Source organism: Podarcis vaucheri, assembly GCF_965113315.1.
Source record: "Podarcis vaucheri genome assembly, chromosome: 7".
Classification (NCBI taxonomy): domain Eukaryota; kingdom Metazoa; phylum Chordata; class Lepidosauria; order Squamata; family Lacertidae; genus Podarcis; species Podarcis vaucheri.
In genome coordinates, this window is record NC_138765.1 from 3804181 (window position 1) to 3832141 (window position 27961).

The 27961-nt window shown below is 52.3% G+C and overlaps 1 protein-coding gene across 1 annotated transcript in view; it reads left to right on the top strand.

The window, feature by feature from the left end:
- The first annotated feature begins 10634 nt into the window (after positions 1-10634).
- The window catches only part of LRFN1 (leucine rich repeat and fibronectin type III domain containing 1), a 147273-nt gene continuing 129946 nt past the window's right edge, over positions 10635-27961 (top strand). The window contains exon 1 of the mRNA XM_082231083.1: positions 10635-10752. The gene's annotated coding sequence lies outside the window, so the exon portion shown is untranslated. The remainder of the gene's footprint in view (positions 10753-27961) is intronic.

A 27961-nucleotide genomic window follows, 5' to 3' on the forward strand; every position in this document is an offset into this window, starting at 1 on the left:
CCTAGACAGCATCTTAAAAAGCAGAGACATCACCTTGCCAACAAAGGTCCATATAGTTAAAGCTCTGGTTTTCCCAGTAGTGATGTATGGAAGTGAAAGCTGGACCATAAAGAAGGCTGATCGCTGAAGAATGGATGCTTTTGAATTCTGGTGCTGGAGGAGACTCTGGAGAGTCCCATGGACTGCAAGAAGATCCAACTTCTCCATTCTGAAGGAAGTCAGCCCTGAGTGCTCACTGGAAGGACATATCCTGAAGCTGAGGCTCCAAGACTTCGGCCACCTCCTGAGAAGAGAAGACTCCCTGGAAAGGACCCTGATGTTGGGAAAGATGGAGGGCACAAGGAGAAGGGGACGACAGAGGACGAGATGGTGGGACAGTGTTCTCGAAGCTACCAGCATGAGTTTGACCAAACTGCGGGAGGCAGTGGAAGACAGGAGTGCCTGGCGTGCTCTGGTCCAGGGGGCCTCTGGAAGAGGCGGACACGACTAAACGACTGAACAACAACAACAGTTAGCTTAGGTTAGAACAGGAAAGTTATTTATTATTCTGGTTCGCCAGAAGCGGCTTAGTCATGCTGGCCACATGACCCGGAAGCTGTCTACGGACAAACACCGGCTCCCTTGGCCAGTAAAGCGAGATGAGCGCCGCAACCCCAGAGTCGTCTGTGACTGGACTTACCTGTCAGGGGTCCCTTACCTTTACCTTTTATTCCTTAGCCTTTTCTTCTGCCCAAGATATTCCAGAAGGCAGAGGAGGTTTAGGGTCAGTGTTTTCCTTCTCCTCGATGGGCTCCCATCCCAGGTGCAGAAACTGCTTCCTTGACTGTCAGACCCACTTTTGGTCTTGTCCGCTCCCATCTTCTACCTGTGGGTCCCCATGTGTTGTTGGACTACAACTCCCATCATCCCTGACCACTGGCCATGCCCCCTAGGAATGATGGGAGTTGTAGTCCAACAACATCTGGGGACCCACGGGTTGAGAAACAGTGTGCTAGAGTCAAACCCTAAGCGTTTGATCCCCGTTGGCTCCCCTCGCCTGGTTTAGCCGGCCAGTCGAAGCCGTTTCCTGGGATTGTGGCCGCTGTTGCCTGCTGACGGCTTCTAGGGGCCACAGGTGAGAGCTGTGGCAGATCAAAGGTGGGCAAACTACCCCAGAAGCATCACAATGTGGCCCCCACCAGAGATACCACCCCTCATCTAACAGTCTGAACACCCTGTGTATGTATATGGGTATAGTGGTACATCGGGTTAAGTACCGTTTTTTTCGCTCTATAAGACGCACCTAGTTTTTGGAGGAGGAAAACAAGAAAAAAACACATTCTGCATCTCAGAAGCCAGAACATCAAGAGGGATCGCTGCTTTCGCTGCGCAGCAATCCCTCTTGCTCTTCTGGCTTCTGGGATAGATGCGCAGCCTGCATTCGCTCCATTAGATGCACACACATTTCCCCTTACTTTTCAGGAGGGAAAAAGTGAGTCTTATAGAGCAAAAAATACGGTACTTAATTCGTTCCGGAGGTCCGTTCTTAACCTGAAACTGTTCTTAACCTGAAGCACCGCTTTAGCTAATGTGGCCTCCCGCTGCCGCCGCACGATTTCTGTTCTCATCCTGAAGCAAAGTTCTTAACCCAAGGTACTATTTCTGAGTTAGCGGAGTCTGTAACCTGAAGTGCATGTAACCCGAAGCATATGTAACCCGAGGTACCACTGTATATATGTTTGTGTATATTTCAATAATTCTCCCTGCCACCCACAGAAAGGACTGAGAGGAGACTCTGCAGCTTATCACCGTTGCAGCAGGGGACTGGAAGCCCCCCAAAAAAAACTCTAAAGAGGGGACCCCCTCCTTTTCTTTGCTGCCTGCGCCTGAGGGACACGCACCACGGAAAGAAAAACCTGAGCAGACATCTGTGCTGATGGAAGCACGGCTGCCTAATTCCCTGGCAAGAGCTTTATTATCCCATTGCATTATTAATCCCAATTATTCATTTGCTTGATTACAATTCTTCTATTTTAGTGGTTTTATGAATTGCGTCGCGCGACGCCTCTCCCCAAGGCGTGGAGGCTAGGACGGCATGCCAATTTGGGCTTTGCGCTCCTTCCGGCGGAGAGTCACGCGCACGATGGTTTCCAGGAAAAGGCCGCCAGCTTCTGAGTCACACAGCATTGTTCCGTAGAGGGAAAGCACGCCAACAAAGGGGCTATTGAGGGGGGGAGAGAGTTTATTCCCTTAGGGAAACTGCACCCATTAAGAGAGCTTCTGGAATCCACACAGAACGCTTCATGCAGTAGGTGGGTGTCTCCCCTGCCGAAGAACTCTGTGCCATCCGACAGCTTGCCTCTGTACCTGAGCAACACCTGACCTGGTTTAGCTCCCTTCTCACTGCAGAAGGTGAGGTTTCATATGCCAGAAAGAATGGTCCCAAATAGGTTAGTGTCTGAAGCAGAAAATTCAGCTGGCGACTTATCCCCAGGGAACACAGTCTCAAAGGGAAGTTATCCTTCTTGCTGGAATGAAGCAAAGTTGCTTATGGGCCTGAATTTCAAAGGGGACAGAAACCCCCTGAGGGATTGTTCCCAGCGGGTCTGATAAGCCTTTTTCACGGCACCCCAAACCTGCTCCTTATTCGTTATTCATTGCACAACATATATATAGTCCCTCGGCTGCAAAAAATTGGTGTACAAAATAATAATAATAAAACAATAAGGAAACGCAACAACAATGATTTAAGGCATTCGAAAGGTTAAAGTACATATAGGCTAAAAACTATATATGTTCCTAAACATATATAGGTAGGCTTGTCCAAACAAAAATGGTTTTAGCAGGGGACAAAAAGAGTACAGTGAAGTCACCTGCCTGGTGTCTATAGGCTAGGAGTTCCAAAGTTCTGCCACACTAAAATGTTGATTTCTTACAAATCGCCCACTGGCATTATGTAATATGCCTGATCCCTTGATCAAAGCTGTCATGGGGGTGTATGTGGTAGAAGGTGATCTCATAAGTAAACATTGCCCTAAGTTGTTTTATGGGGACGCGGGTGGCGCTGTGGGTAAAAGCCTCAGCGCCTAGGGCTTGCCGATCGAAAGGTCGGCGGTTCGAATCCCCGCGGCGGGGTGTGCTCCCGCTGCTCGGTCCCAGCGCCTGCCAACCTAGCAGTTCGAAAGCACCCCCGGGGGCAAGTAGATAAATAGGTACCGCTTACCAGCGGGAAGGTAAACGGCGTTCCGTGTGCTGCGCTGGCTCGCCAGATGCAGCTTTGTCACGCTGGCCACGTGACCCGGAAGTGTCTCCAGACAGCGCTGGCCCCCGGCCTATAGATGTGAGATGGGCGCACAAACCCCAGAGTCTGTCAAGACTGGCCCGTTCGGGCAGGGGTACCTTTACCTTTACCTTTAAGTTGTTTTATATACTAGCAGGAACACCTTGACCCTGGCCAGGTAGCGAATGAGCAGCAGGCACAATATCTGAGCACAGGTGTGAGATCCTGATAAGGCCTTGCTCCTGTCAGCAACTGGGCTGCAACTTCTTGAGATAGAAAAACTGAAGAGTTAGTATGCTAGTTATCTCCCGCTTGGACTACTGCAATGCGCTCTATGTGGGGCTTCCTTTGAAAGTGACCTGGAAACGACAACTAATCCAGAATGCGACAGCTAGACTGGGGACTGGGAGCGGCCGCCGAGACCACATAACACCAGTCTTGAAAGACCTACATTGGCTCCCAGTACGTTTCCGAGCACAATTCAAAGTGCTGGTGTTGACCTTTAAAGCCCTAAACGGCCTCGGCCCAGGATACCTGAAGGAGCGTCTCCACCCTCATCATTCTGCCCAGACACTGAGGTCCAGCTCCGAGGGCCTTCTGGCGGTTCCCTCATTGCGAGAAGTGAGGTTACTGGAAACCAGGCCTTCTCAGTCGTGGTACCCTCCCTGTGGAATGTCCTCCCATCAGATGTCAAGGAAATAAACAACTTTTATAAGACATCTGAAGGCAGCCCTGTTTAGGGAAGTTTTTAATGACTGATGTTTCATTATTCTGTTGGGAGCCGCCCAGAGTGGCTGGGGAAACCCATCCAGATGGGCGGGTTATATATAATAAATTATTATTATTATTATTATTATTATTATTATTATTATTATTATTATTATTTCCCTAAGGTAGACAGCCACTCGCTTCTGGGAAGTCCTCAGAAAGGGCGTGAAGGCATCAGCTCTGCCCCAAACCTGTTCCATAAAGTCACAGAGTGGGAAGGGCCCCCCCCAAAGGTCATATCGCCCAACCCCCCTACAATGTCCTTAATAGCTGCTATTCAGAGGTACAGGAGGGACCTGCAGGAAAATGATGCAATGTGCAGCGCTCCTGTTGAGCCAGCCAGCTAGCTGGACCCTCTACCAGAACTCCATTCCATCCCATTGCCAATGCTCTTTTTCCATTCCAGCATGCTCAGTTCTCATTGGTTGTTTGGGAGAGGGGGTTACATCTGTCGGGTCTTCTCCCCCCACACCACCAAGATGTTTGGTAGTTCTGCAAACTGAGCATCCTCCCTCTGGTTTTTCTTCCATTTCATTCCTGGCGGTGGCCACCAGCTGAGCTTGCTAAAAGTGGGAGAAACTGGAGGTTCCAGACAGTTGTTGTCTTAACCGGTCACCACTGGTGGGTCTCTCATCCTTCATCCTGCACTTGCCCATTCTCTTCAAAAAAAAGTCAAAGCTGGTGACCCCCAACATGTTGGCAGCGAATCCAGCAAACGCTGCCAATCCAGTTTTATTGGGTGACCCAGAATTCCTGCACGACCCGAAGGAGAAAAATACCAACCTTCTCTACCCCGTCTCCCCACCGTAATTTTGCACACATCTCCCCCTGTGTCCTCCCATCATGGAAGCATAGAATCATAGAATTGCAGAGTCAGAAGGGACTCCTGGGGTCATCTAGCCCAACCCCCTGCAATGCAGGAATCTCAGCTAAAGCATCCTTGACAGGTGGCCATCCAACCTCAGCTAAGAAACCTTCAAGGAAGAAGAGTCCACCATCCCTGAGGGAGTCCTTTCCACTGTTGAACAGCTCTTACTGTCATAAAGTTCTTCCTGATGTTTAGTTGGCATCTCCTTTCTTGTAACTTGAAGCCATGGGTTCGAGTCCTACCCTCCAGAACAGGAGAAAACAAGCTTGCTCCATTTTCCATGTGAAAGCCCTTCAGATATTTGAAGGTGACTATCATATCTTCTCTTTTCCAGGGTAAGCACTCCTTCAACCATTCCTCATCAGGCTTGGTTTCATCCTCATCATGGATTTCTATCCCACCTTTTTCCTCTAGGGAGCTCATGATGGCACATACAATTCTCTCCCTTCCCATTTAATTCCCACAACTCTGTGGGGTAGGTTTGGCTGAGGGGTAGCGACTGGTGCCCATTTCACGCCCAGTAAGCTTTGTGGCTGAATGGGAGGACTTGAACTCTCGACTCTCTCAGGTCCTAGTCCGACACTCTAACCACTACACCTCTGACCTTAGCAGCTATGAGGATCAGGGCCTTTTCTGATGGTGGCTCCCTCCTTGTTGTGGGTCTCCCTCCCAAGAACGCCAAAAGAGGAAGCCCTCTCAGGAGCATTCGAGAAGCGAGCTGAGCTCTGTCTGTTCTGAGCTGTCTGCTTCGATCCTAAATATATGCCTTATCTTCCCTTCGCAACCTTCGAGTTCCATTGTTTGACGGCGCCTTTGATTGCTTTATTGCTGCAATTTCCAAATTTTCGGGGAATCGTCTCCAGGTTGACTCATCTGCCAAGGAACTCCTGGCAAGGGCTTCTGGGGAGACACTAGCCAGATAGGAGGGTGCAACTCTCATTGCTGGCACCGTTCGAACCAGCAGAGACCCCCAGAATGGCTACCCACCCACCCCTCAAGCGCTCCCCCATGGCTGTGGGGCGGTGTTGTTGTTTTCTCATGGGGAAGATCAGCAGCCACGGGAAAGGTTTCCGAGCGAATCATCCCTGCCGTTGTTGATCTTCTCGTTGAGGAGCCCCTGAGAAGCTTCCAATGAACCCCAGGGGTGCCCAGAAAACAGCTTGGAAACTGCTGCTTTTATTAGCTACCGCCTGGCTGATGGCGGATTTTAGAGCTCTATAGTTGTCTCTGTGAAACTATGGGGTACGAGCCACATGGAGGGCCTGCTGTCTGGAGACAACTCTTCCCAGAACCACCCCATCCTGAAAGTTGAAGCTGCCCATTTCTGCTGCAGGGGGTCCTTCACCGTCCACTCTGAAGCTGAACCCCAGAAGCAGGTCTGGGAAAGGCCTAGGGATCTGAAAAGACCCAGACAGTCCAGCCTTGGGGCCCCAGTTGTTGCTGGACTTCAAAACCCACCACCCTCAGCCAGCTTAGCCCAATGGGCAGGGGCGATGGGACTTGTAGGCACAAGGAATGGTTGAGGAAGCTGGGAATGTTCAACTTGGTGAAGAGAAGACCGAGAGGTGATATGGTAGCCGTTGTTAGGAGTGTGTGCAGGAGCCAGGCCCCGGGACCAGTAGGGCTTCCTAAGTTTGTTCTGGAGAGGCAAGGTGCAGCCGCACAGGTGAGGCCACTTGGTAACTCACTGCACCTGGTGGCAAGAGCTGGGAAGGGATATAAGGTCAGCATTTCCCTTCGGCTCTTTGCCACAGCAACACGTTTCCTGCCTTGCTGCGTTTGGCTTCTTGCTTCCTGATCCTCGGACCTTGGCTTCTTGACTCCTTGCTTCTTGACCCTCGGACCCTTGACTTCGTGATCTCTTGCTTCTTGACCCTCGGACCCTTGACTTTGTGACCCCTTGCTTCTTGACCCTCGGACCCTTGACTTCGTGATCTCTTGCTTCTCAACCCTCGGACCCTTGACTTCATGACCCCTTGCTTCTCGACCCTCGGACCCTTGACTTCGTGATCTCTTGCTTCTTGACCCTCGGACCCTTGACTTTGTGACCCCTTGCTTCTTGACCCTCGGACCCTCGACTTCGTGACTCCTTGCTTCTCAACCCTCAACTTCATGACTCCCTGCTTCTTGACCCTCGGACCCTCGACTTCATGACTCCTTGCTTCTCAACCCTCAACTTCATGACTCCTTGCTTCTCGACCCTTAGATCCTTGACTTTGTGACTCCTTGCTTCTCGACCCTCGGACCCTTGACTTCGTGACTCCTTGCTTCTCAACCCTCAACTTCATGACTCCTTGCTTCTCGACCCTTAGATCCTTGACTTTGTGACTCCTTGCTTCTCGACCCTTGGACCCTCGACTTCGTGACTCCTTGCTTCTCAACCCTCAACTTCATGACTCCCTGCTTCTTGACCCTCGGACCCTCGACTTCATGACTCCTTGCTTCTCAACCCTCAACTTCATGACTCCTTGCTTCTCGACCCTTAGATCCTTGACTTTGTGACTCCTTGCTTCTTGACCCTCGACTTCGTGACTCCTTGCTTCTCAACCCTCAACTTCATGACTCCCTGCTTCTCGACCCTCGGACCCTCGACTTCATGACTCCTTGCTTCTCGACCCTCAGACCCCTGGCTTCTGGACTCTTGTTCCTGCTCCCACCCTGCCATCTTGCCTCTGGTCCTGACATCCTCAGCTGGGACTTCGATCGCCCGTAGACTGGGCCATGACAGCCGTCTGGATAGCTCAGTTTATTAGAGCACGGTGCTGATAACACCAACGTCATGGGTTCGATTCCCATAAGGGACAGCTGCAGATTCCTGCATTGTGTGGAGTTGGACCAGGCAGTGTTTCTCCACCTGTGGGTCCCCAGATGTTGTTGGACTACAACTCCCATCATCCCTGAGCTCTGGCCTTGCTAGCTAGGGATGATGGGAGTTGTAGTTCAACAACATCTGGGGACCCAAGATTGAAGAAGGCTGGACTAGAGGATTCTCAGAGTCCCTCCCAACTCTACAATTCTGTGATTCAAATATCTGAAGAGCTAACATATGGAGCCTGGGGCAGACTTTGGTCATCTTTGGTAGCATGGCGTCCTGAGTGAGGCCAAAACTTGGCAGCTCCAAGTGGATCTTCCCAGTTATGGATCTTCTCAATTTGGCGACCCCACAGCTCAGCGCTCTGTGTTGGGGGAACCACCGGCATCACCGTTCATCTGATAGAGCAAGTGGATTCAAATCGCAAGGAAGGCAATTCCATCTAAACACTAGGAAGGACTTTCTGATGGTGAGAGCCATTCTACAATAGGATGGACTTCTTCGGAAGGTGGCAGACTCTCCTTCGCTGAAGGTTTCTAACCAGAGGTTAGGTGGCCGTCTGTTGGGGGTTCTTCGGCTGGGTTTCCTGCATTGCAGGCAGTTGGGCTACATGACTCTTGGGGGTCAACTCTTCTAACTCTATGGATCTATGAAGCTACCATCCAAGAGCCAGAACCTTTCTCCATCAAGACCAGTCTTTCCTGTCCTGGTAGACACTCGAACTCAGGACGCAAGGGAGAAACGTGCTAAGAGGAAGGCACGCCTGGCAAATCCACACCATGATCAACTCCCCACTGTGATCAACTCCCCACTGTGGAAGGACGTGTGGATCCAGAACTGGCCTCCACAGTCACTTACAGATTCACTGTTGAAACCGTGTTTATGGAAGACAATCTTACTTGGCTATGAGGGATTGCCAAAGAAGCAGCCCCTCCCCAGATGTTTTGGATTACAGCTGCCAGCCAGGCATGTCCAATGGGAAGCCCCAAGTCGGAGGAAGCCTGATCTGAACCAACCTGGCCTTATGTTCTTCAACCTTGGCTCCAGATGTTGGTGGACCAACAGTGGGGAAGGGCTGTGGCTCACCTGCTTAGCATCCAGAAGGACCCAGGTGCAAACCCTGACGGCATCTCCAGGTAGATCTGGGAAAGACTCCTCTTCTGAAATCCTGATGTTGATAGTCTGCAGACCTATGATTCGGCATAGGGCAGCTTTCTGGCCTTCTTGATCTAACCACTGTACCCACATCCCACCCAGCACCATCCACCGCTGGCTTCCCTTCTTACTGCTGCGCCAACCTGCGTTGTGATTCCTGTGTTGCAGGGGGTTGGTCTAGATGTCCTTCTGGGTGCCCTTGCAAGTCCCTCATTCTATGATTCTATGTGCCACCAATTATTTACATGGCAGCCCATCAAACCAACAGCCTGCAGTTTTTAACCAGAAACCAGCTGGCTTCTTGGATCAGAAGCAAAGTTGATTCCACGTTCAGGGAACCCTGGAGAGCCCCACCCCCCAAACCCCCTTCTCAAAGACCAGTCACAGCACGGCTCTGGCTTGCAGGGTCGTGGGGAAACCCCCCACCCCCACCGCCACTATTGGGGGGCCCCACAGAACTCAGAACCCACTTTCTGCTGGCGGTGGCCAACTTTGCGACCTGCCATTGCGCCTGTGCTTTATTTTATTTCGCAGCCCGGGGGAAAGACCCGCAGCCCGTCTGAGAAGGCAGGTTCCTCCTCCTTTGCGAAAAAGAGTCCCGGCAAATCGAGGCCGGACTGCCACAAGCACCCCCAAAGCACCCATCAGTTGGCAACCACTCATGCGCTGGCCCCTTCGGGGAGGAGAGAGAAGCCGGCTGTTCGATTTCCCCCTTCCTCTGATGCCCCGAGATGGGGGGCACCACAGGGTCGCAAGTGTCCCCCCCCCCGGCAAACAGGCAGCTCGCCCACACCTGCCCCTCTCCCCATTGCTGGACTCCTGTCGTTAACACCCGCTGTTATTTTCCTCCCAGAGATATTCACGTGTATGGGGGGGGGACGACGACACACCGCTCCCCCCAAAAATACTTTGCCCCTTCTGTGCCCCCCGAGCCCCCTATCCACCCTCCTAAAGATGTTTCTACCCCACCCCCACCCCGGTTTTCTCTAATCTAATGGCACCTCCTGACATCGAACCCCCTCGCTCTTTGGGGTATGGGGTCCTTCCTTCTGCGCCCCCTCCTCCCTCCTTCACCTGCCTCTCCCTCCCCCCAACCTCTCCCCCCCCCACTCGGTGCAGCAGCTGCAACGCTAAAGATTTTCAATGCAAGACCCTCCTTGTCCCCGCCTCCCTCTCCCTCTGCAGAAAGGGGGCCGGCGCTTCCTCCAGCCTCCCCCTCACTCTTCCTCCTCCTCCTCATGCCAACACCCAGCCCGACCCTCGCGGCCCCGATCCCCGGCCGTCCCCCGCCTCTCCTTCCCTCTCCGTCCTAGTGCTCGGGGGTAGGGGGGAAGCCCCCCCCACCTCCCCTCCGAGGCACCGCTCCCGCGCTGCGCCCCGGCCTTTCCTGCCCGGTTCCGGGGAGGCGTTTCCACCGCGCGCTCCTCCCTCTCCCCCTCCCTCCCTCCCCAGCCCAACCCCGGTTCTGCGGGGCTGGGAAGAGCCGAGGAAGGAGGGAGACTCGGCCCCTTCTGTGGCTCTGGATCGCCCGGAGAAGCCACCGGGCCCCGCGCACCCCTCTGCGCCCCGGCGCACCGCAGCCATGGCGGAGCCCAGCTAAGACGCCCTTCGGGGGCCACAGCGCTCCGTTAACCCCCCACCCCCACCCTCCCTTTGCGGATCTCGCCGCCAGGCGCGCCTTTGTTTGTGGATTCCGCCGATGGAGCCTGCGAGGAGTCGGCCCGGAGGAGCCCCCTAGGGCTGCGCCCCCAAGGCGCCCCCAAGGCGGAGTCCCTTTGGCGCAGGGCGGGCGGGCGGGCGGCGGCGCAGCCCCTCTGGACGCGGCCGCGCTGCCCAGCCGAAAGGATGAGCCCACCTCCCGTCGGGTGACACCCCGCTGCACCCCCAAAGGTAAGGGAACCCCCTCATGTCTTTTCCTCCAGGGAGGGAGGGCAGGAGGAAGGAGAAGGCCGCCGGAGCGACATTTGCGCATGGTGAATAGATGGATGGAAGGATGGATGGAGGCTGGAGGGGAGGGGCTGGGTGAGGGTTGATGTGATGAAGCCCAGGCTGGCAACTGGAAGCTTTGCCAAAAATTCTGGGGAGGTGTGTGTGTTGGGGGTGTGTGGGGAGGGTTGTTATATCTGGGACTGGTATTCCTTGAGATGGGTGGAATGGTAATGTCTCTTCGCTCGTCTGGTGCCAGAGGTTATGCTTGTTGGGGGAGGGGCTGGGTGGGGTGCCAGAAAATTGGGGGCGGGGGGGGCGCGCGCCCGGGTTATTGGGTGAAGGGGCTAGCTTCGTTAGGGGCGAGACGGGGTTGTATTTCCCTCCTCCTCTGCCGCAAACGATTGGGAATGGAGAGGTGTTTTTGCAGTTTTGGGGAGGGGGCTGTTCGTCCTGGCGAGGAGAACAGATGGGGGCGTTGGGCTCAAGCGGGAGCCAGCCTCTGAAGCGTCGCTGCTGCTGCTTTGCTTCTGAACCCTGCTGTGTGCCAGGCAGGGACCCTGGCACTCGGGTGGGCACCGGGCTGCTGTCCTTTCTCCCCTTAGCACCACAGCGCTTGGAACTGGAACAGGCAACCTGGGCTGTTTGCCCTTGTGCCAAAGATCGGAGATTTCTGAGTGTGTGTGTGTGTGGCTTTTTTTTTTGGAGGGGGCCACATTGTTGTATCTAGGGGGCGCTGAGATGCCCAAGTTGTCTCTCTGGCTCGGTTCGGTCTCTTTGGCGCGATTCCGTCGTCCTCCACCCCCAGCCCAACCCGCCGCCACTTGGGGCTGGCAAAACCGATTCTGTCTCCTAGAGCCGTGCCGTTGCTTCTGCCGCCAGACTCTGGGGGTGGCAGCTGGTTGGGAAGCGGGGAAGCTCTGCCAGGCAACAGAGGGGCCATTCTTTTCCCTTGGCACCTGCCAGCGAGGGCACCTGGCATCCCCTTCTCCTCTTCCCTTGCTGTCCAAGGTACTGAATTTCAAAGCCACCCTCTGCTGCATTCTGATGGGGGAGACACACATACACGTGAACTGGAAACCATCTCGCTCACTCTTGATGGATCTGAGCAATGCCAGGAAGGGGAAACAGATCCGCTCTTCTCCATTCCCCCCCCCCCCGCCTTTTCTTTTTTGGACCTGATCCGTGGGAACGCCTGCCAAAGAATTCCCAGCCTCTGTGCAGCCAGGTTTTGATGGTTAATGGTGCTCACCTGAGGGTGAATTATTAGATTAATGGTGGGTCTCTGCTGCGTGGTTTTATACTCACTCGGAGATGCACAACTCACCCCACTCTCGCCCCAATTTTGGGATCCGGATGTCCCCAGGAACCTTTCACAACTGGACTGCAGGCAGAATTATTTTCCAGGGTTTCCCTCCCTCCCTTCCTCCTTCTCCCTCTCCACAAGTTGGTCTGTCTCCTGCCCTCCAGCTTGATGTATGATGGTTTTCTCTTCTCTCTCTCTCTTTTTTTTTTGCGAACGGGGATGAAGGATGGATGCTGGGCTTTTGAGAGCGCATCAAATGGAGCTTCGCTCGCTTGCCTCAAACGCCTGACCGCCTCGCCGCTCCTCTGTAAAGCTCCTGGACATACGGAATGCTCATTCGCCCGCTGTCATTCACACTGCCAAATGCACACATACGCACACACACACAATGCACGCGCCAAGTTGCAGGAGGAAGCAGCGTGACCCCCCTCTCCCACGCCCAGCTGGGGGGGGGAAACAGACACCTCCAGATACTTGACGCCCGGCCAAGAACAGCCCCACACACTTAAGTACACACACATTAAATATGCACGCTTTATGACACACCCGCGTGCATTTAGAAAGGGGCCTGGGAGCAAGTGTGCCAGAGAGGCCTGGGGAGTGCCATTATTTATGTAGCATATGCAGCAGGGAAGGAAAACCTGTGCCCACCCCCTCGGATGCCATCAGACTACAACACCCATCATCCATGACAATAGGCCCTCCTGACTGGGGCTATAGGAGCTGGAGTCCCCATCCCTGTTCTTACAGAAGCAATAAACAACCCTCCCCAGACAGGTCTCTGTCCCAAAGAGCTTACAGTATGATAGAGGGCTATTGGTGGCTGTTTTCAATACTTTATTGTGGTCCAAAGACCCACAAAACAATTTCAGAATAAGATGCAGTTGAAACGGCCAGACAGACAGATGGAAGAAACCGAGGCAATTATTTTGTTTTATCTAGGGCATAATGATATTTGTTTCTTATAACCTCCGGAAGAAACTTTGGTGGTTATTAGTCGTGATGGCTATGCTCTGCAGGCAGCAATGCTTCTGAGTACCAGTTGCTGGCAACTACAGGAGGGCAGGCGACGCGGGTGGCGCTGTGGGTTAAACCACAGAGCCTAGGACTTGCCGATCAGAAGGTCGGCGGTTCGAATCCCCGCGACGGGGTGAGCTCCCATTGCTCGGTCCCTGCTCCTGCCAACCTAGCAGTTCGAAAGCACGTCAAAGTGCAAGAAGATAAATAGGTACCACTCTGGTGGGAAGGTAAATGGCGTTTCTGTGTGCTGCTGTGGTTCGCCAGAAGCGGCTTAGTTCTGCTGGCCACATGACCCGGAAGCTGTACACCGGCTCCCTCGGCCAGTAAAGCGAGATGAGCGCCGCCACCCCAGAGTCGGTCACGACTGGACCTAATGGTCAGGGGTCCCTTTACCTTTACCTTAGAGGAGGGCAGAAGGTTCTTGTGGTTGGGTCCAGATTCTGGGTTTCCCATTGGGGCATTTGGTTGGCTCCTGAGAGAGCAGGAGGCTTGACTGTATTGGCCATTTTTCTTTATCCAGCACCCGGGGTCTTGTTATCTTCTTGTGGAACCTCCAGGTTCAGAGGCAGTCTATCTGATTCATAGAATCATAGAATCCTAGAGTTGGAAGAGACCACAAGGGCCATCGAGTCCAACCCCCTGCCAAGCAGGAAACACCATCAGAGCACTCCTGACATATGGTTGTCAAGCCTCTGCTTAAAGACCTCCAAAGGAGGAGACTCCACCACACTCCTTGGCAGCAAATTCCACTGTCAAACAGCTCTTACTGTCAGGAAGTTCTTCCTAATGTTTAGGTGGAATCTTCTTTCTTGTAGTTTGGATCCATCCGCTTCTCTGGAGCAGCAGAAAACAACCTTTCTCCCTCCTCTATGTGACATCCTTTTATATATTTGAACATGGCTATCATATCACCCCTTAACCTCCTCTTCTCCAGGCTAAACATGCCCAGCTCCCTTAGCCGTTCCTCATAAGGCATCGTTCCTAGGTTCTTAGGGGCATTTGGCCCCTGTGAGAGCAGGACACTGGAGTAGACAGGCCACCTACCTGGCACCGCAGGCCTTTCTTGTGTTCTTAATGCTCATTTTCACAGAGAGGGAGGATGGAGAGAGTTGGGACTGCATAAATGATACCTGGCTAATCTCCTTGATGCGTACTCAGACGTGTCGGGCGCTAGTGGATGCTCAGACAGGTCCGCACTCCTGCAAGCGATGAGCAGGAAGGAAGCGCACTTCACACTTCCAGGCCTGGTCCTTGGCAACAAATATATGCAGGGATTTTGTGCATGTCGACTGTCACTCCCACACTTGTTTGCTGACATCTCTGAGTGCAGGCAAACTCAACGACTGCGCACAGGTAGGGCTTCTATAGCAGTCACAGCCTTCCTCGGGGGCTCTGGCTGTGCCAAAGTCAGGAAATGTCGATCGCACGGCACAGCTGAGCTTAGTCCTGGTCCATGCCACCATCTGTTTAGCCTGGAGAAGAGGGGACTGATAGGTGACATGAAAACCATCTCCAGATATCTGAAGCGCTGTCCCATGGAGGACGGAGCGAGCTTGTTTTCTCCTGTTCCTGGAGCGGAAGACCCGAAGCGACGGATTGGACTCGAGCGACAGCGAAGGAGATTCCGACTCAACATTCGGAAGAACCTTCTGACGGGAAGAGCCATTCGATGATGGAAAGGACCACCTCAGAAGCGGGGTAGACTCACCTTGCCTGGAGGATTTTAAAGAGCCATCGATAAACTATGGAACTCAGTCCCATGGACCACCAACCTGGTTGGCTCTACAAGATAAGTTCATGGAGGAGAGGCTGTTGTTGGCTACTAGACAGTGATGATTCTGGATGAAGAGAGAGCTCTCGCTTCCTGCCTGAGGGTTGGCCATTGAGGCACCTGGCTGGCCACTGTGGGAACAGAATGCTAGAGTAGATATTATTATTATTATTATTATTATTATTATTATTATTATTATTATTATTAAATTTATTATTTATACCCTGCCCATCTGGCTGGGCTTCCCCAGCCACTCTGGGCGGCTTCCAACAAAATAGTAAAATACCGTAATACATCAAACATTAAAAGCTTCCCTAAACAGGGCTGCCTTCAGATGTCTTCTAAAAGTCAGATAGTTGTTTATTTCCTTGACAGCTGAAGGGCGGGTGCCACTACCGAGAAGGCCCTCTGCCTGGTTCCCTGTAACTTGGCTTCTTGCAGTGAGGGAACTGCCAGAAGGCCCTCGGAGCTGGACCTCAGTGTCCGGGCTGAATGATGGGGGGTGGAGATGCTCCTTCAGATATACTGGACCGAGGCCGTTTAGAGCTTTCAAGGTCAGCACCAACACTTTGAATTGTGCTTGGAAACGTAGATGGGCCACTGGTCTGATCTAGCAAGCTCCTCTTATGCCCTTACGAAAGTGAGATCCCCTTTTGATTGGGCTAGATTCCCCTCTAGAGACTGGCCAGAGTCATAGAGGATACATGCATGGATAGCACATAGTTAGACTTTGGAACTCACTGCCACAGGAGCTGGTGATGGTCACCAACCTGGATGGCTTTAGATGAGGATTATTATTATTATTAATAGCTCAGTCGGTAGAGCATGTGACTCTTAATCTCAGGGTAGTGGGTTGGGCAAAAAGATCCCCACATTTCAGGGGGTTCGACTAGATGACCCTTGTGGTCCCTCCCATCTCTACAGTCCTATGATTCTATGAAGGCTACCAAGGGCTAATAGCCACAATGCTCTCCTTTGCCTCCGAATGCCAGTTCCTGGAAACCATAGGGAGAGTTCTGCTCTTGTGGTCGTATCCTGCTTGCCTGTTTCACAAAGGCATACTGGCTTCCATGGGCCTGATCCAACAAGCTTTCCTTACGCTCTCACGGAAGCCAGTGGGAGCTTCGCTGTGCATGGCTGCGTCTTCTTTAGAAGACCGCATGACAGTTCCTGTGCGCCCGCAAGGCCAGTGTGCGCGAGTGTGCGTTTGATCCCCGGGTGTGAAATGTCATATTCCGTTTGTGTTATCCGTTCGGCGAGCAAGCAAGAAACCCCACCTGCAAGGAGGGAGAGAGGGGCAGAAAAAGAAGGAGGAAGGAGGAGGCAGTCAGGTCTTTGAAAACTGTTGCCTTATGTATTTATTCCTTTGCACGTGCGGTTTTCTCCCTCACCATTTTATGCCCTGCGGGGCAGGTGGCGTTGAGTGGCAGAGAAGTGGCCCAGTGGACTTCATGGCCAGGTAGGGATTTGAACCCTGGTCCAACACTCTAACTGCAGGGGGTTGGACTGGATGACCCTCGGGGTCCCAACTCTACAATTCTACAATTTTACACTACACCGCCTCTCTCTTTCCAATGTGGGTTAGAAAGCAGAGGTTCAGAGCAGTGATGGAGGCTTGCAGGTGTCAGGACTGGGACTTGGGGACTGCGTGCTGCAGGTGAGGCCTCATCCTGGCCTCATTGCCTGCGGCGTCTATTCTGCTCCCCCCCCCCGCCTAACCGCAGGGCGAGGAGAAGGCAGGCGTCCGCAGATGGTGCTGCCGGGACTCGCCTTCCTCTTTTGGACATATGTCCTTTCTTTTCCTCTTGAGAAGGCTGCCATGTGCCGTAGCCTAGATTCTCCACCTAGATTTGGGCCGCTGGAAAAAAACCAAAACACGAAACCTTGCAAACAGCTGCTTCTCTTATGCAAACAGCGCTGCAAAGTCCGCCCAGGTGCCCTGTTTTCAAAAGGGTCCAGTGGGAAGCCGGAGGGGAGGGAGGGAGGCAGCGTTGCTCAGTGGCTAGGCACTCACTGTTCCTGCGGAAGTTCCCACGTTCAAATCCTGCCATCTCCTGTTAAAAAAATGTAGCAGCAAAGTGATGGGAGGGAGTCCTTGGGGCATTCTGGCGACCTGCAGATGTTTCAGACTACAGTTCCCATCAGCCCCTATTGGGAGTTGTAGTTCAAAACATCGGGAGGGTGCCTGGTTGAGGCGCTGCTGGGCAGACGGCATGGAGCTAGGCAGACCGATGTTATAGCCGGTTGGAGGCAGGTTCAGGCATTCAGCAGCCCCTAATCTTATTGTGTGCTTCCCTGGACTCCAGAGCTGGTAGACTGCCTCTGAATGTGGAAGCTCCACTGAGCAGTAGTGGGTCATGGCAGTGTCTAATCACAGAAAACCATAGAACCGCCTTGCTGGCCACAGTCACATCTGTCCCAGCACCCTTTCAGAGGCATGGCTTGCAGGCAGTCACCCTCCCTGTTTTATCTGTGATCCCAGCACAGCAGGGGGTTGGACTCGATGACCCTTTGGGTCCCTTCCACCTCGGCAATTCTGTTTCCAGAAACTGGTACTCAAAGGTGTGCAGCCTCTGACCTGTTCGTATCCCAGGCCATCCGCAAGTTTGCTGCCTGCTTTTTCCTCGATCCATCCAATTTGCACGTAACGCCAAGCCAAACCAGGAACGGGAAAACATGTGAGTTCCTGCAGTGCTCCTACCCTGTTCCTGCTGCTGCTGCTGCACTAAACCATGGTTTGGCTTAGCATTACGTCTGAATCTGGGCTCACTGTTTCTCTTGCTCCGTGTTGAATTGGAAAGGAATCTAGTCTAGGGTTACCAGACGTCCGCGGTTCCCGGGGACAGTCCCCGGATTTGCAAATCTGTCCCCGCACATATCCCGTCCCTGGAATGTCCCCAGATTTGCAAATCTGTCCCCGGGAAACATGGCAAACTTAGCAGCCCAGAGCCAGCCTGGTAGCGCAGTTGGCTCTGGCTGGCTTCAGGAGTTGCTCGCTGCAACACATCATATGGGGACTTCCAGCGAGGAAAAATGGCAAGTGCCATGGTAGCCTGCACTACCAGGCTGGCTCCGGGCCGTGAACTACCTCTGCCGGCGCCACTGCCAATAGGGAACTCGGGATGTTTGGTGGTACAGATCTCCTGCCCCCTTCCCCCTTTGTTTTGACTATCAAGGGAGGCTTGGGAGTTGCGGGCGAGCGGCCGATGCCCAGTTTTTAAAAAAACTCTGTGCATTTATGTTTCACAGGGTGCGAAAGAAGGGCTTTGCACCTTTATACAATACGCATGTGTGCTTGGGCCCAGGGTCTTTTGCCTCACCATCCCCACTACTGACTCCCTGTTGCTACTCAGCTTCAAAAAATAAAAAATAAAAATAAATGTCCCCGGATCCATTGAAAAAAATCTGGTAACCATAATCTAGTCTAACCTCCTGCAATGCAGGAATCCCAGGCAAAGGATCACTGACATGTTGTTGTTTAGTCATTTAGTCATGTCCGACTCTTTGTAGCCCCCTGGACCAGAGCACGCCAGGCACTCCTGTCTTCCACTGCCTCCTGCAGTTGGGTCAGACTCATGCTGGTCGCTTTGAGAACACTATCCCACCATCTCGTCCTCTGTCGTCCCCTTCTCCTTGGACCCTCCATCTTTCCCAACATCAGGGTCTTTTCCAGGGAGTCTCCTCTTCTCAGGAGGTGGCCAAAGTCTTGGAGCCTCAGCTTCAGGATCTGTCCTTCCAGGGAGCACTCAGGGCTGATTTCCTTCAGAATGGAGAGGTTTGATCTTCTTGCAGTCCATGGGACTCTCAAGAGTCTCCTCCAGCACCACAATTCAAAAGCATCCATTCTTTGGCGATCAGCCTTCTTTACTGACATATGGCCACCCAAACCCCGTTTAGAAAGCCTACAGTGGAGAGCTCTTCACCTTCTGCCATCATCCATTCCACGTTTGAACAGTTCTTATTGTTAGAAAGTTCTTCCTGATGTTGAGTCAGAATTTCCATTCTGGTCATTCGATTCCTTTGATTCGAGTCCCACCCTCTGAAGCAGCAAAAAACAAGCTCGCTCCATCTTCCATGTGGCAACCCCTCAGATATTTGAAGGTATCTCTCATGTCACACTGGGAGACAAGCCATGAGCCCAGGAGGTTCAGAGGGGATGTTGCGCCAAGCCAGATCTTCGCCCTGGCACAGGAGCAGCAGCAGCAGCAGCAGGGCCAGGGGAGGAGGAGAACAGCAGCTCTGATCCTCACAGCTCCATGTCTGCTCGTTTGTGCGATGCCGTGGCTTGGCTCCGCATGAACCGACCCGCCCTGTGACCCATTCCAGAATTTCAATAAAATGTCCCTTTGTTGCCGAAAGGAATCATGAGGCGTGTGGCTGATGGACTGCCGTTGGCCTGACATGCCCCATAATGTTTGTGCCATGCTTGCAGAGACTGCAAATTTCATCTGCAGTGGTGGCATCTACACTTTGGAACTCCCCGCCCATTGATGTTGAGCAGAGACATGTGCTGTGCTTCTTTTCATGCCTGCCACAAAACCCCTTTTTCTTTTGCTTAGGCCAGCCCAGCCAGGTTCAATACGATACGATACAATACATAGAATCCTAGAGTTGGAAGAGACCACAAGGGCCATCGAGTCCAACCCCCTGCCAAGCAGGAAACACCATCAGAGCCCTCCTGACATATGGCTGTCAAGCCTCTGCTTAAAGACCTCCAAAGTAGGAGACTCCACCACACTCCCAGGCAGCAAATTCCACTGTCAAACAGCTCTTACTGTCAGGAAGTTCTTCCTAATGTTTAGGTGGAATCTTCTTTCTTGTAGTTTGCATCCATTGCTCCGTGTCCGCTTCTCTGGAGCAGCAGAAAACAACCTTTCTCCCTCCTCTATGTGACATCCTTTTATATATTTGAACATGGCTATCATATCACCCCTTAACCTCCTCTTCTCCAGGCTAAACATGCCCAGCTCCCTTAGCCGTTCCTCATAAGGCATCGTTTCCAGGCCTTTGACCATTTTGGTTGCCCTCCTCTGGACATGTTCCAGTTTGTCAGTGTCCTTCTTGAACTGTGGTGCCCAGAACTGGACACAGTACTCCAGGTGAGGTCTGACCAGAGCAGAATACAGTGGCACTATTACTTCCCTTGATCTAGATGCTATACTCCTACTGATGCAGCCCAGAATTGCATTGGCTTTTTTAGCTGCCGCATCACACTGTTGGCTCATGTCACGTTTGTGGTCAACCAAGACTCCTAGATCCTTTTCACATGTACTGCTCTCAAGCCAGGTGTCACCCATCTTGTATTTGTGTATTTGATACGATAATCTTTATTGTCATTCTCCCATACAGAACAACGAAATTGAAAAATCTACATTCAAAAACCAACAAGTCTGCTATCCCAACCTGGTTAGCCCCCTAAAAACTCTGATACCCCATAAATAAATACAATATACTCCCACAGAGACTCCTTACACTGCGTTTAAAACCAAAATCGCATTTGGGTAGAAACTGTTTCTCAGGCGGCTAATCCTAGTCTTTATAACCCAGAAGGCAGCAGCTGAAAGAGATCATTTCTGGGGTGCGCACTGTCCTGCGCTATCTGTGCAGCTTTCGTATGGCACCTGGAAGCATAGATTTGATCCAAGGTGGGAAGAGCACACCCAATTATTCTCTGACAAGCTGTATTGAAATCCTGTTAAACAAGTAAATAATTTTATTGGAACGGCCTAAAATACTTAGGTGTCAGGCTTTGGATGCTGCTGTGGTGTTTGTCTGTTTATTTATTGTTAGATTTATAACCCACCTTGAATTCAAGGAGCTCAATGTAGCAAACACACTTCTCCCCCTCTCCATTTTACCTTCTCAACAGTCCTGTGAGGTGGTCAGGCTGAGAGGCAGTGACGGGCCGAAGGTCACATCCAGTGCGTTTCATGGCTGAGTTGGAGTTGGGAATGGGACCCTGCTCTCCCAGGTACTGGTCTGACACTCTAACCACTACGCCACCCTGCCTCCCTGTGGCCAAGTTCAGATTGGCTGGCTACTATCCTGGAGGGAAAGATTTAGAGGAGTGGGCACCATTCCTTAGGGCATGCCTTGGCTCTTTTGCTGGGGAAATCTCTTGGGGACTGCTTTACGATCCATGGAGAGGTAGCCAAATGGCAGAACACCTGCTTGGCATGTAGAAGGTCCCTAGTGCATTACCAACTGCGTCTCTATCTCCATAGGAACATTGAAACCTCTCATTTAAATCAGAGCCAGTGAAGGCGGCAAATGTCCTGTGTGAGTGTCTGGAGGCGGTTGGAGGATGGATGGCAGCTAATGGATTGAGGTTGAATCCTGACAAGACAGAAGGACTGTTCTTGGGGGACGTGGCGGGCAGGTGTGGGGGACTCCCTGGTCCTGAATGGGGCAACTGTGCCCCTGAAGGACCAGGTGCGCAGCCTGGGAGTCATTCTGGACTCACAGCTGTCCATGGAGGCGCAGGTTAATTCTGTGTCCAGGGCAGCTGTCCATCTGGCACGCAGTATGAGACCCTCCCTGCCCGCAGACTGTCTCTCCAGAAGTGGTGCATGCTCTGGTTATCTCCTGCTTGGACTCCTGCAATGCGCTCCATGTGGGGCTACCTTTGAAGGTGACCCAGAAACTGCAACTAATCCAGAATGCGGCTGCCAGACTGGTGACTGGGAGCGGCCACCAAGACCACATAACACCGTCCTGAAAGACCTACATTGGCTCCCAGGACGTTTCCGAGCACAATTCAAAGTGTTGGTGCTGACCTTGAAAGCCCTAAACAGCCTTGGCCCAGTATACCTGAAGGAGCATCTCCACCCCCATCTCCCAGCCCAGACACTGAGGTCCAGCTCCGAGGGCCTTCTGGTGGTTCCCTCCCTTCAAGTTACAGGGAACCAGGCAGAGGGCCTTCGCTGTGATGGCACCTGCCCTGTTGAACACCCTCCCACCAGATGCCAAGGAAATAAAGAACTTTCTGACTTTTAGAAGACATCTGAAGGCAGCCCTGTTTAGGTGACTTGGAAACTACAGTGTAGCTGGGACAAGATAGGTGGGATAATAAGAATAAGAATAATCGGAAGCAGCCTTAGACCATTGGCCCATCTTCCCCAGTGTTGTCTACACTGGCAGGCAGCCGCTCTCTAGGATTTCAGGTTGGGAGTCTCAACTGGAGATGCCTTTGGGAATTTAACCTGCAAGGAAGATTCTCTACATCTGAGCTCTGGTCCTTCTGTCCAGCGGAAGGTGTGGGTGATGACCCCTGCCTGAAGCCCTTGAGAGCAACATAGAAGTCATAGCGGGGTCACTGGTGCGAGATGGGAACATGGTTTGTCTCGACCTTATAGGCTTTGCATGTTCACGGTGGTTGGTGCAGCCAACTCTGGGGATGGTCGCATCCAGGAAGGTGTCTTGGTGCAGCAATGTGGTTCTTTCCACAGTCACACCACGGCCAAGTAACTTTGCACAACTGCCATGGGTCCCTTCCGTCTGTCCACGGGGTGGGGCACAGGTCTCAGCAGGGGTCACACTTTCTGGGACCCACGTGTCATTGGTGCAAAACACTGGCCAGGCCATTCTCATCAGCCGAAAGCATACTTGAGAGCTCATCCTCAACGTGACACGGAGAAATTGATAGCGCTACTTGAAACATCTTTCTGAGAGCCTCGTTCATCTTGTCATTAAGAGAAGGGCCAATAGCTCATGGTCACAGAGTGCCTGGTTTGCATCCAGATTCAGCTTCCAGTTTAAAAAATCGAGGAGCAGGAAAAGACGTTCTCTGTCCGAGATCTTTCAAAGCCACTGCCAGATCAGATGGACGATGGCCTGGGGGCCAGATCCGGCCCAATCGCCTTCTAAATCTGGCCTGCGGACGGTCTGGGAATCAGTGTGTTTTCACATGAGTAGAATGTGTCCTTTTATTTAGAATGCATCTTGGGGTTATTTGTGGGGCACAGGAATTTGTTCATATTTTCTTCTTCAAAATATAGTCCGGCCCCCCACAAGGTCTGAGGGACAGTGGACCGGCCCCCTGCTGAAAACGTTTGCAGACCCCTGAGATGGACCAACAGCTTGATTCAGGATTTGCAGTTGCTATTTTTCTGGAAAAAGAGGGGCCAGAACTCACCATGAACACCTCCCTTGTTCTCTTAGGATGGCAATGGCGCCCACTGGAGAGGTGCCGGAACTCAGTTCCGATTGAAAAAAATCCCCACGATTCATGTGTTTCTCTTGTTGTTTAGTCGTTTAGTCATCCGACTGTTGGTGACCCCCTGAACCAGAGCACACCAGGCACTCCTGTCTTCCACTGCCTCCCACAGTTTGGTCAAACTCATGCTGGTAGCTTCGAGAACACTGTCCCACCATCTCATTCTCTGTCGTCCCCTTCTCCTTGTGCCCTCCATCTTTCCCAACATCAGGGTCTTTTCCAGGGAGTCGTCTCTTCTTCTGAGGTGGCCAAAGTCTTGGAGCCTCAGCTTCAGGATCTGTCCTTCCAGTGAGCACTCAGGGCTGATTTCCTTCAGAATCGAGAGGTTTGATCTTCTTGCAGTCCATGGGACTCTCAAGAGTCTCCTCCAGCACCAGAATTCAAAAGCATCCGTTCTCCGGCGATCAGCCTTCTTTATGGTCCAGCTCTCACTTCCATACATCACGACTGGGAAAACCATAGCTTGAACTATACAGACCTTTGTCAGCAAGGTGATGTCTCTGCTTTTTAATAATAATAATAATAATAATAATAATAATAATAATAAGTCTAGGAAAATGCCAGTCCTTCACAAGCACTCCCCACCTGAAAGGCTTGGATTTGATGGCTTCCTGGCCTGTGACCAGGAATGGTTCTACAACAAGGAAGGGACCAATCTTAATGTTCTAGGGCAGGGTGACCCAAATGTCACAGCTGCTTTTGGACTACAACTCCCACCATCCCTAGCTTGCAGGTCAAGGATGGTGGGCATTGTAGTCCAATAAACAGCTGGAGACCCAAGTTTGGGAAACGCTGCTTTAGGGAGTTCCAAAGATTGGGGCCACCACTGAGAAGGCCCTCTCCTGCATCCCTACCAAGCACATGTGTGATGGTTGAGGGACTGAGAGAAGGCCCCCCCTCGAAGATCTCAGAACTTGGGGGAGGTTCGTATGAGGGAATAGGGTCTTTCAGATAGCTTGGACCTAAGCAATTATGGGGCTTTCTCAGTAATAACCAGTACTGGTGGAAATCTGGGAGGTGGGCATAGAATAAGTTGTGGCTGCTGCTTAAGAAGCTGTTGGATTAATAATAATAATAATAATAATAATAATAATAATAATAATAATAAATTATTTATACCCCGCCCATCTGGCTGAGTTTCCCCAGCCACTCTGGGCGGCTCCCAATCGAGTGTTAAAAACAATACAGCATTAAATATTTAAAACTGCCCTAAACAGAGCTGTCTTTTAAAAAGAAGATAGCTGCTTAGTTCCTTCACTTCTGAAGGGAGGGCGTTCTACAGGGAGGGCGCCACCACCGAAAAGGCCCTCTGTCTGGTTCCCTGCAACTGTACTTCTTGCAGTGAGGGAACTGCCAGAAGGCCCTCAGAGCTGGACCTCAGTGTCTGGGCTGAACGATGGGGGTGGAGATGCTCCTTCAGGTCTACTGGGCCTTTGAGGCCATTGAGGGCTTTCAAGGTCAGCACCAACACTTTGAATTGTGCTCGGAAACATACTGGGAGCCAGGACTGGTGTTATGTGGTCCCGGCAGCTGCTCCCAGTCCCCAGTCTAGCTGCCGCATTCTGGATTAGTTGTAGTTTCCAGGTCACCTTCAAAGGTAGCCCCACATAGAGTACATTGCAGTAGTCCAAGCGAGAGATAACCAGAGCATGCACCACTTCGGCGAGACAGTCTGCGGGCAGGGAGGGTCTCATCCTGCGTACCAGATGGAGCTGGTAGACAGCTGCCCTGGACACAGAACTGACCTGTGCCTCCATGGACAGCTGTGAGTCCAGAATGACTCCCAGGCTGTGCACCTGGTCCTTCAGGGGCACAGTTACCCCATTCAGGACCAGGGAGTCCTCCACACCCGCCCGCCTCCTGTCCCCCAAAAACAGTACTTCTGTCTTGTCAGGATTCAACCTCAATCTGTTAGCCGCCATCCATCCTCCAACCGCCTCCAGGCACTCACACAGGACCTTCACCGCCTTCACTGGTTCTGATTTGAAAGAGAGGTAGAGCTGGGTGTCAGCCTATCTGGGCCGCATCCTGATCTGCCAATGGCTAGCCAGATGCCTGTTGAGAGCCCGCAAGCAGAATCCAACAACTAGCAATTCAGAAGCACAGCGATCTTGCCTGTAGCCATCGATCCCCGCCTCCTCCTCCACGAATCTCTCCAATCCTCTTCAAAACCATGCAAATTGGCAGCTGTCGCTGCCTCCTGTGGCAGCGAGTTCCGCTGTTTAACATTGCCCTGTTTGAAGAAGGGCTCTCTCTTCTGCCTGTCCTGGGTCTTCCCAGCCAGATTTGCCATACCGGTGAAGATCTTCAGCACGTCTTGCTTGCATGCAGCAAGCGTTTGGCGTTCTGCGCGGGCAAAATGGACAGTTGGTCTGTTCGGCGGGGGTCCGCCTCCTCTGTCAAAATGCGTTGGGTTGGAGGGGGAGAGGGCAAAGATGCAGAGATTGTGGACGGTGGAGGCAGGTTGAGGGGAGCAGGTGCGAGGATAGGAGGAAGGAGGGCTGTGGAGCGTTGGCGGGGAGAGATGAGAGCAGTTGTAGGGTTGGCCGGTTTCCCTGCCTCCACCCAATGCTCAGATGTGGTTTTTTCCTGACTTGCAAACACACATCAGAGGCAGGTGTGGAAGGGATGGTGGCTACATAGCTCTGTCGGGGGGTGTGTGTGTGTTGTTGTTGTTGTGAAGAGGAGAAGAGAGGATCGGACTTCCTTGCCTTCAGCCAGCAACCTCCTTTGAACACAGGGACAAAGAAGGATGTCTCTATAGGGCCAGGGTAGCTGAAAGGGCCTATTCCCTCATATAATAAATTATTATTATTATTATTATTATTATTATTATTATTATTATTACTACTGCTCCTGCCAACCTAGCAGTCCGAAAGCACGTCAAAGTGCAAGTAGAGAAATAGGTACCACTCCGGCGGGAAGGTAAACGGCGTTTCTGTGCACTGCTCTGGTTCGCCAGAAGCGGCTTAGTCCTGCTGGCCACATGACCCGGAAGCTGTACGCCAGCTCCCTCGGCCAGTAAAGCGAGATGAGCGCCGCAACCCCAGAGTCGGCCACGACTGGACCTAATGGTCAGGGGTCCCTTTACCTTTACCTTATACATCGCCCATCCGGCTGGGCTTCCCCAGCCACTCTGGGCGGCTTCCAACGAAGTATTAAAATACAGTGGTCTGTTAAACATTAAAAGCTTCCCTAAACTGGGCTGCCTTCAGATGCCTTCTAAAAGTCTGGTAGTTTTTCTTCTCTTTGACATCTGATGGGAGGGCGTTTCACAGGGTGGGTGCCACTACCGAGAAGGCCCTGTGCCTGGTTCCCTGTAACTTGGCTTCTCGCAGGGAGGGAACCGCCAGAAGGCCCTCAGCGCTGGACCTCAGTGTCCGGGCAGAACGATGGGGGTGGAGACGCTCCTTCATACAAACCTTCCCTGGGCTCTGAGACCTTCAGGGAAGACCCTTTTCTCGGGCCCGCCATCTTCACAGGCATGCTTGGAGAGGGCCTTCTCGGTTGTGGCTCCTCCCAAAAAACATTGGAGCTCCCTAGAGCAGGCTTTCCCAAACTTTCGTCTCCAGCTGTTTCTTGGACTACAGTTCCCCTCATCCCTGACCGGTGGTCCTGCTAGCTAGGGATGATGGGAGTTGTAGTCCAAAAGCAGCTGGGGACCCCAGTTTGGGACGCCCGGCCCTAGAGCATCCAGACTGCCTCCTTCTTTGTTGTCCTTCTACTACTGGGCCTTTCAACAGGCCTTTGGGAATGAACTGGGGTTTTTGTTTTTTGTGGGGGGAGTTTTGGAAAGGGCTTTTAAGGGCTGTTCAACAGTGGAACGGTCTCCCTCAGTGGGCTATGGACTCTTCTTCATTGGAGGTTTTTAAGCAGAGGCTGGATGGTCACCTGTCATGGATGCTTCTACTGAGATTCCTGCATTGCAAGGGGGTTGGGCTAGATGACCCCCAGGTGCCCCTTCTGACTATGATTCCATGAAATCACCACTTGGCCATGAAGCTCACTGCACTGCAGTATTGTTTGGGGTTTTTGAGTTGCTGCTACTGTTTATTTTTTGTATCTTTATTTTGGATCTTTCAATTTAAGTGGAGATTCTAATGTTTCGTTTGTGACTCCTTTTGCTTTGTGGTTTTGGTGTGTGTTGCAAGCCGCCTCGAGCATGGTTTTAATTTTGGAAAGGCGGCATACAAATTGATTGATTGATTGATTGATTGGCCTCTGGCCTGCCGCTGCCACTCACCTTAACCGACCTCGCAGGGTTGTTGTGGAGATTAAATGAGGAGGCGGGAGAGCCAAGTACGCTGCCTTTTGCTCCCTGGAGAAAAAGCAGGATATAAATGTGGTAAATAAACAAAGAGAGTAGGCGGAGGGTAGCCGTTGTGGCTAGAAACCCTTGGAAGCCTCCCTGAATTTACATCCTGAATGGGGCAACTGTGCCCCTGAAGGACCAGGTGCGCGGCCTGGGAGTCATTCTGTACTCACAGCTCTCCATGGAGGCGCAGGTCAATTCTGTGTCCAGGGCAGCTGTCTCCCAGCTTCACCTGGCACGCAGGATGAGACCCTACCTGCCCGCAGACTGTCTCGCCAGAGTGGTGCATGCTCTAGTTATCTCCTGCTTGGACTACTGCAATGCGCTCTACGTGGGGCTACCTTTGAAGGTGACCCGGAAACTACAACTAATCCAGAATGCGGCAGCTAGACTGGGGACTGGGGGCGGCTGCCGAGACCACAAAACACCAGTCTTGAAAGACCTACACTGGCTTCCAGTACGTTTCTGAGCACAATTCAAAGTGTTGGTGCTGACCTTTAAAGCCCTAAATGGCCTCGGTCCAGTATATCTGAAAGAGCATCTCCACCC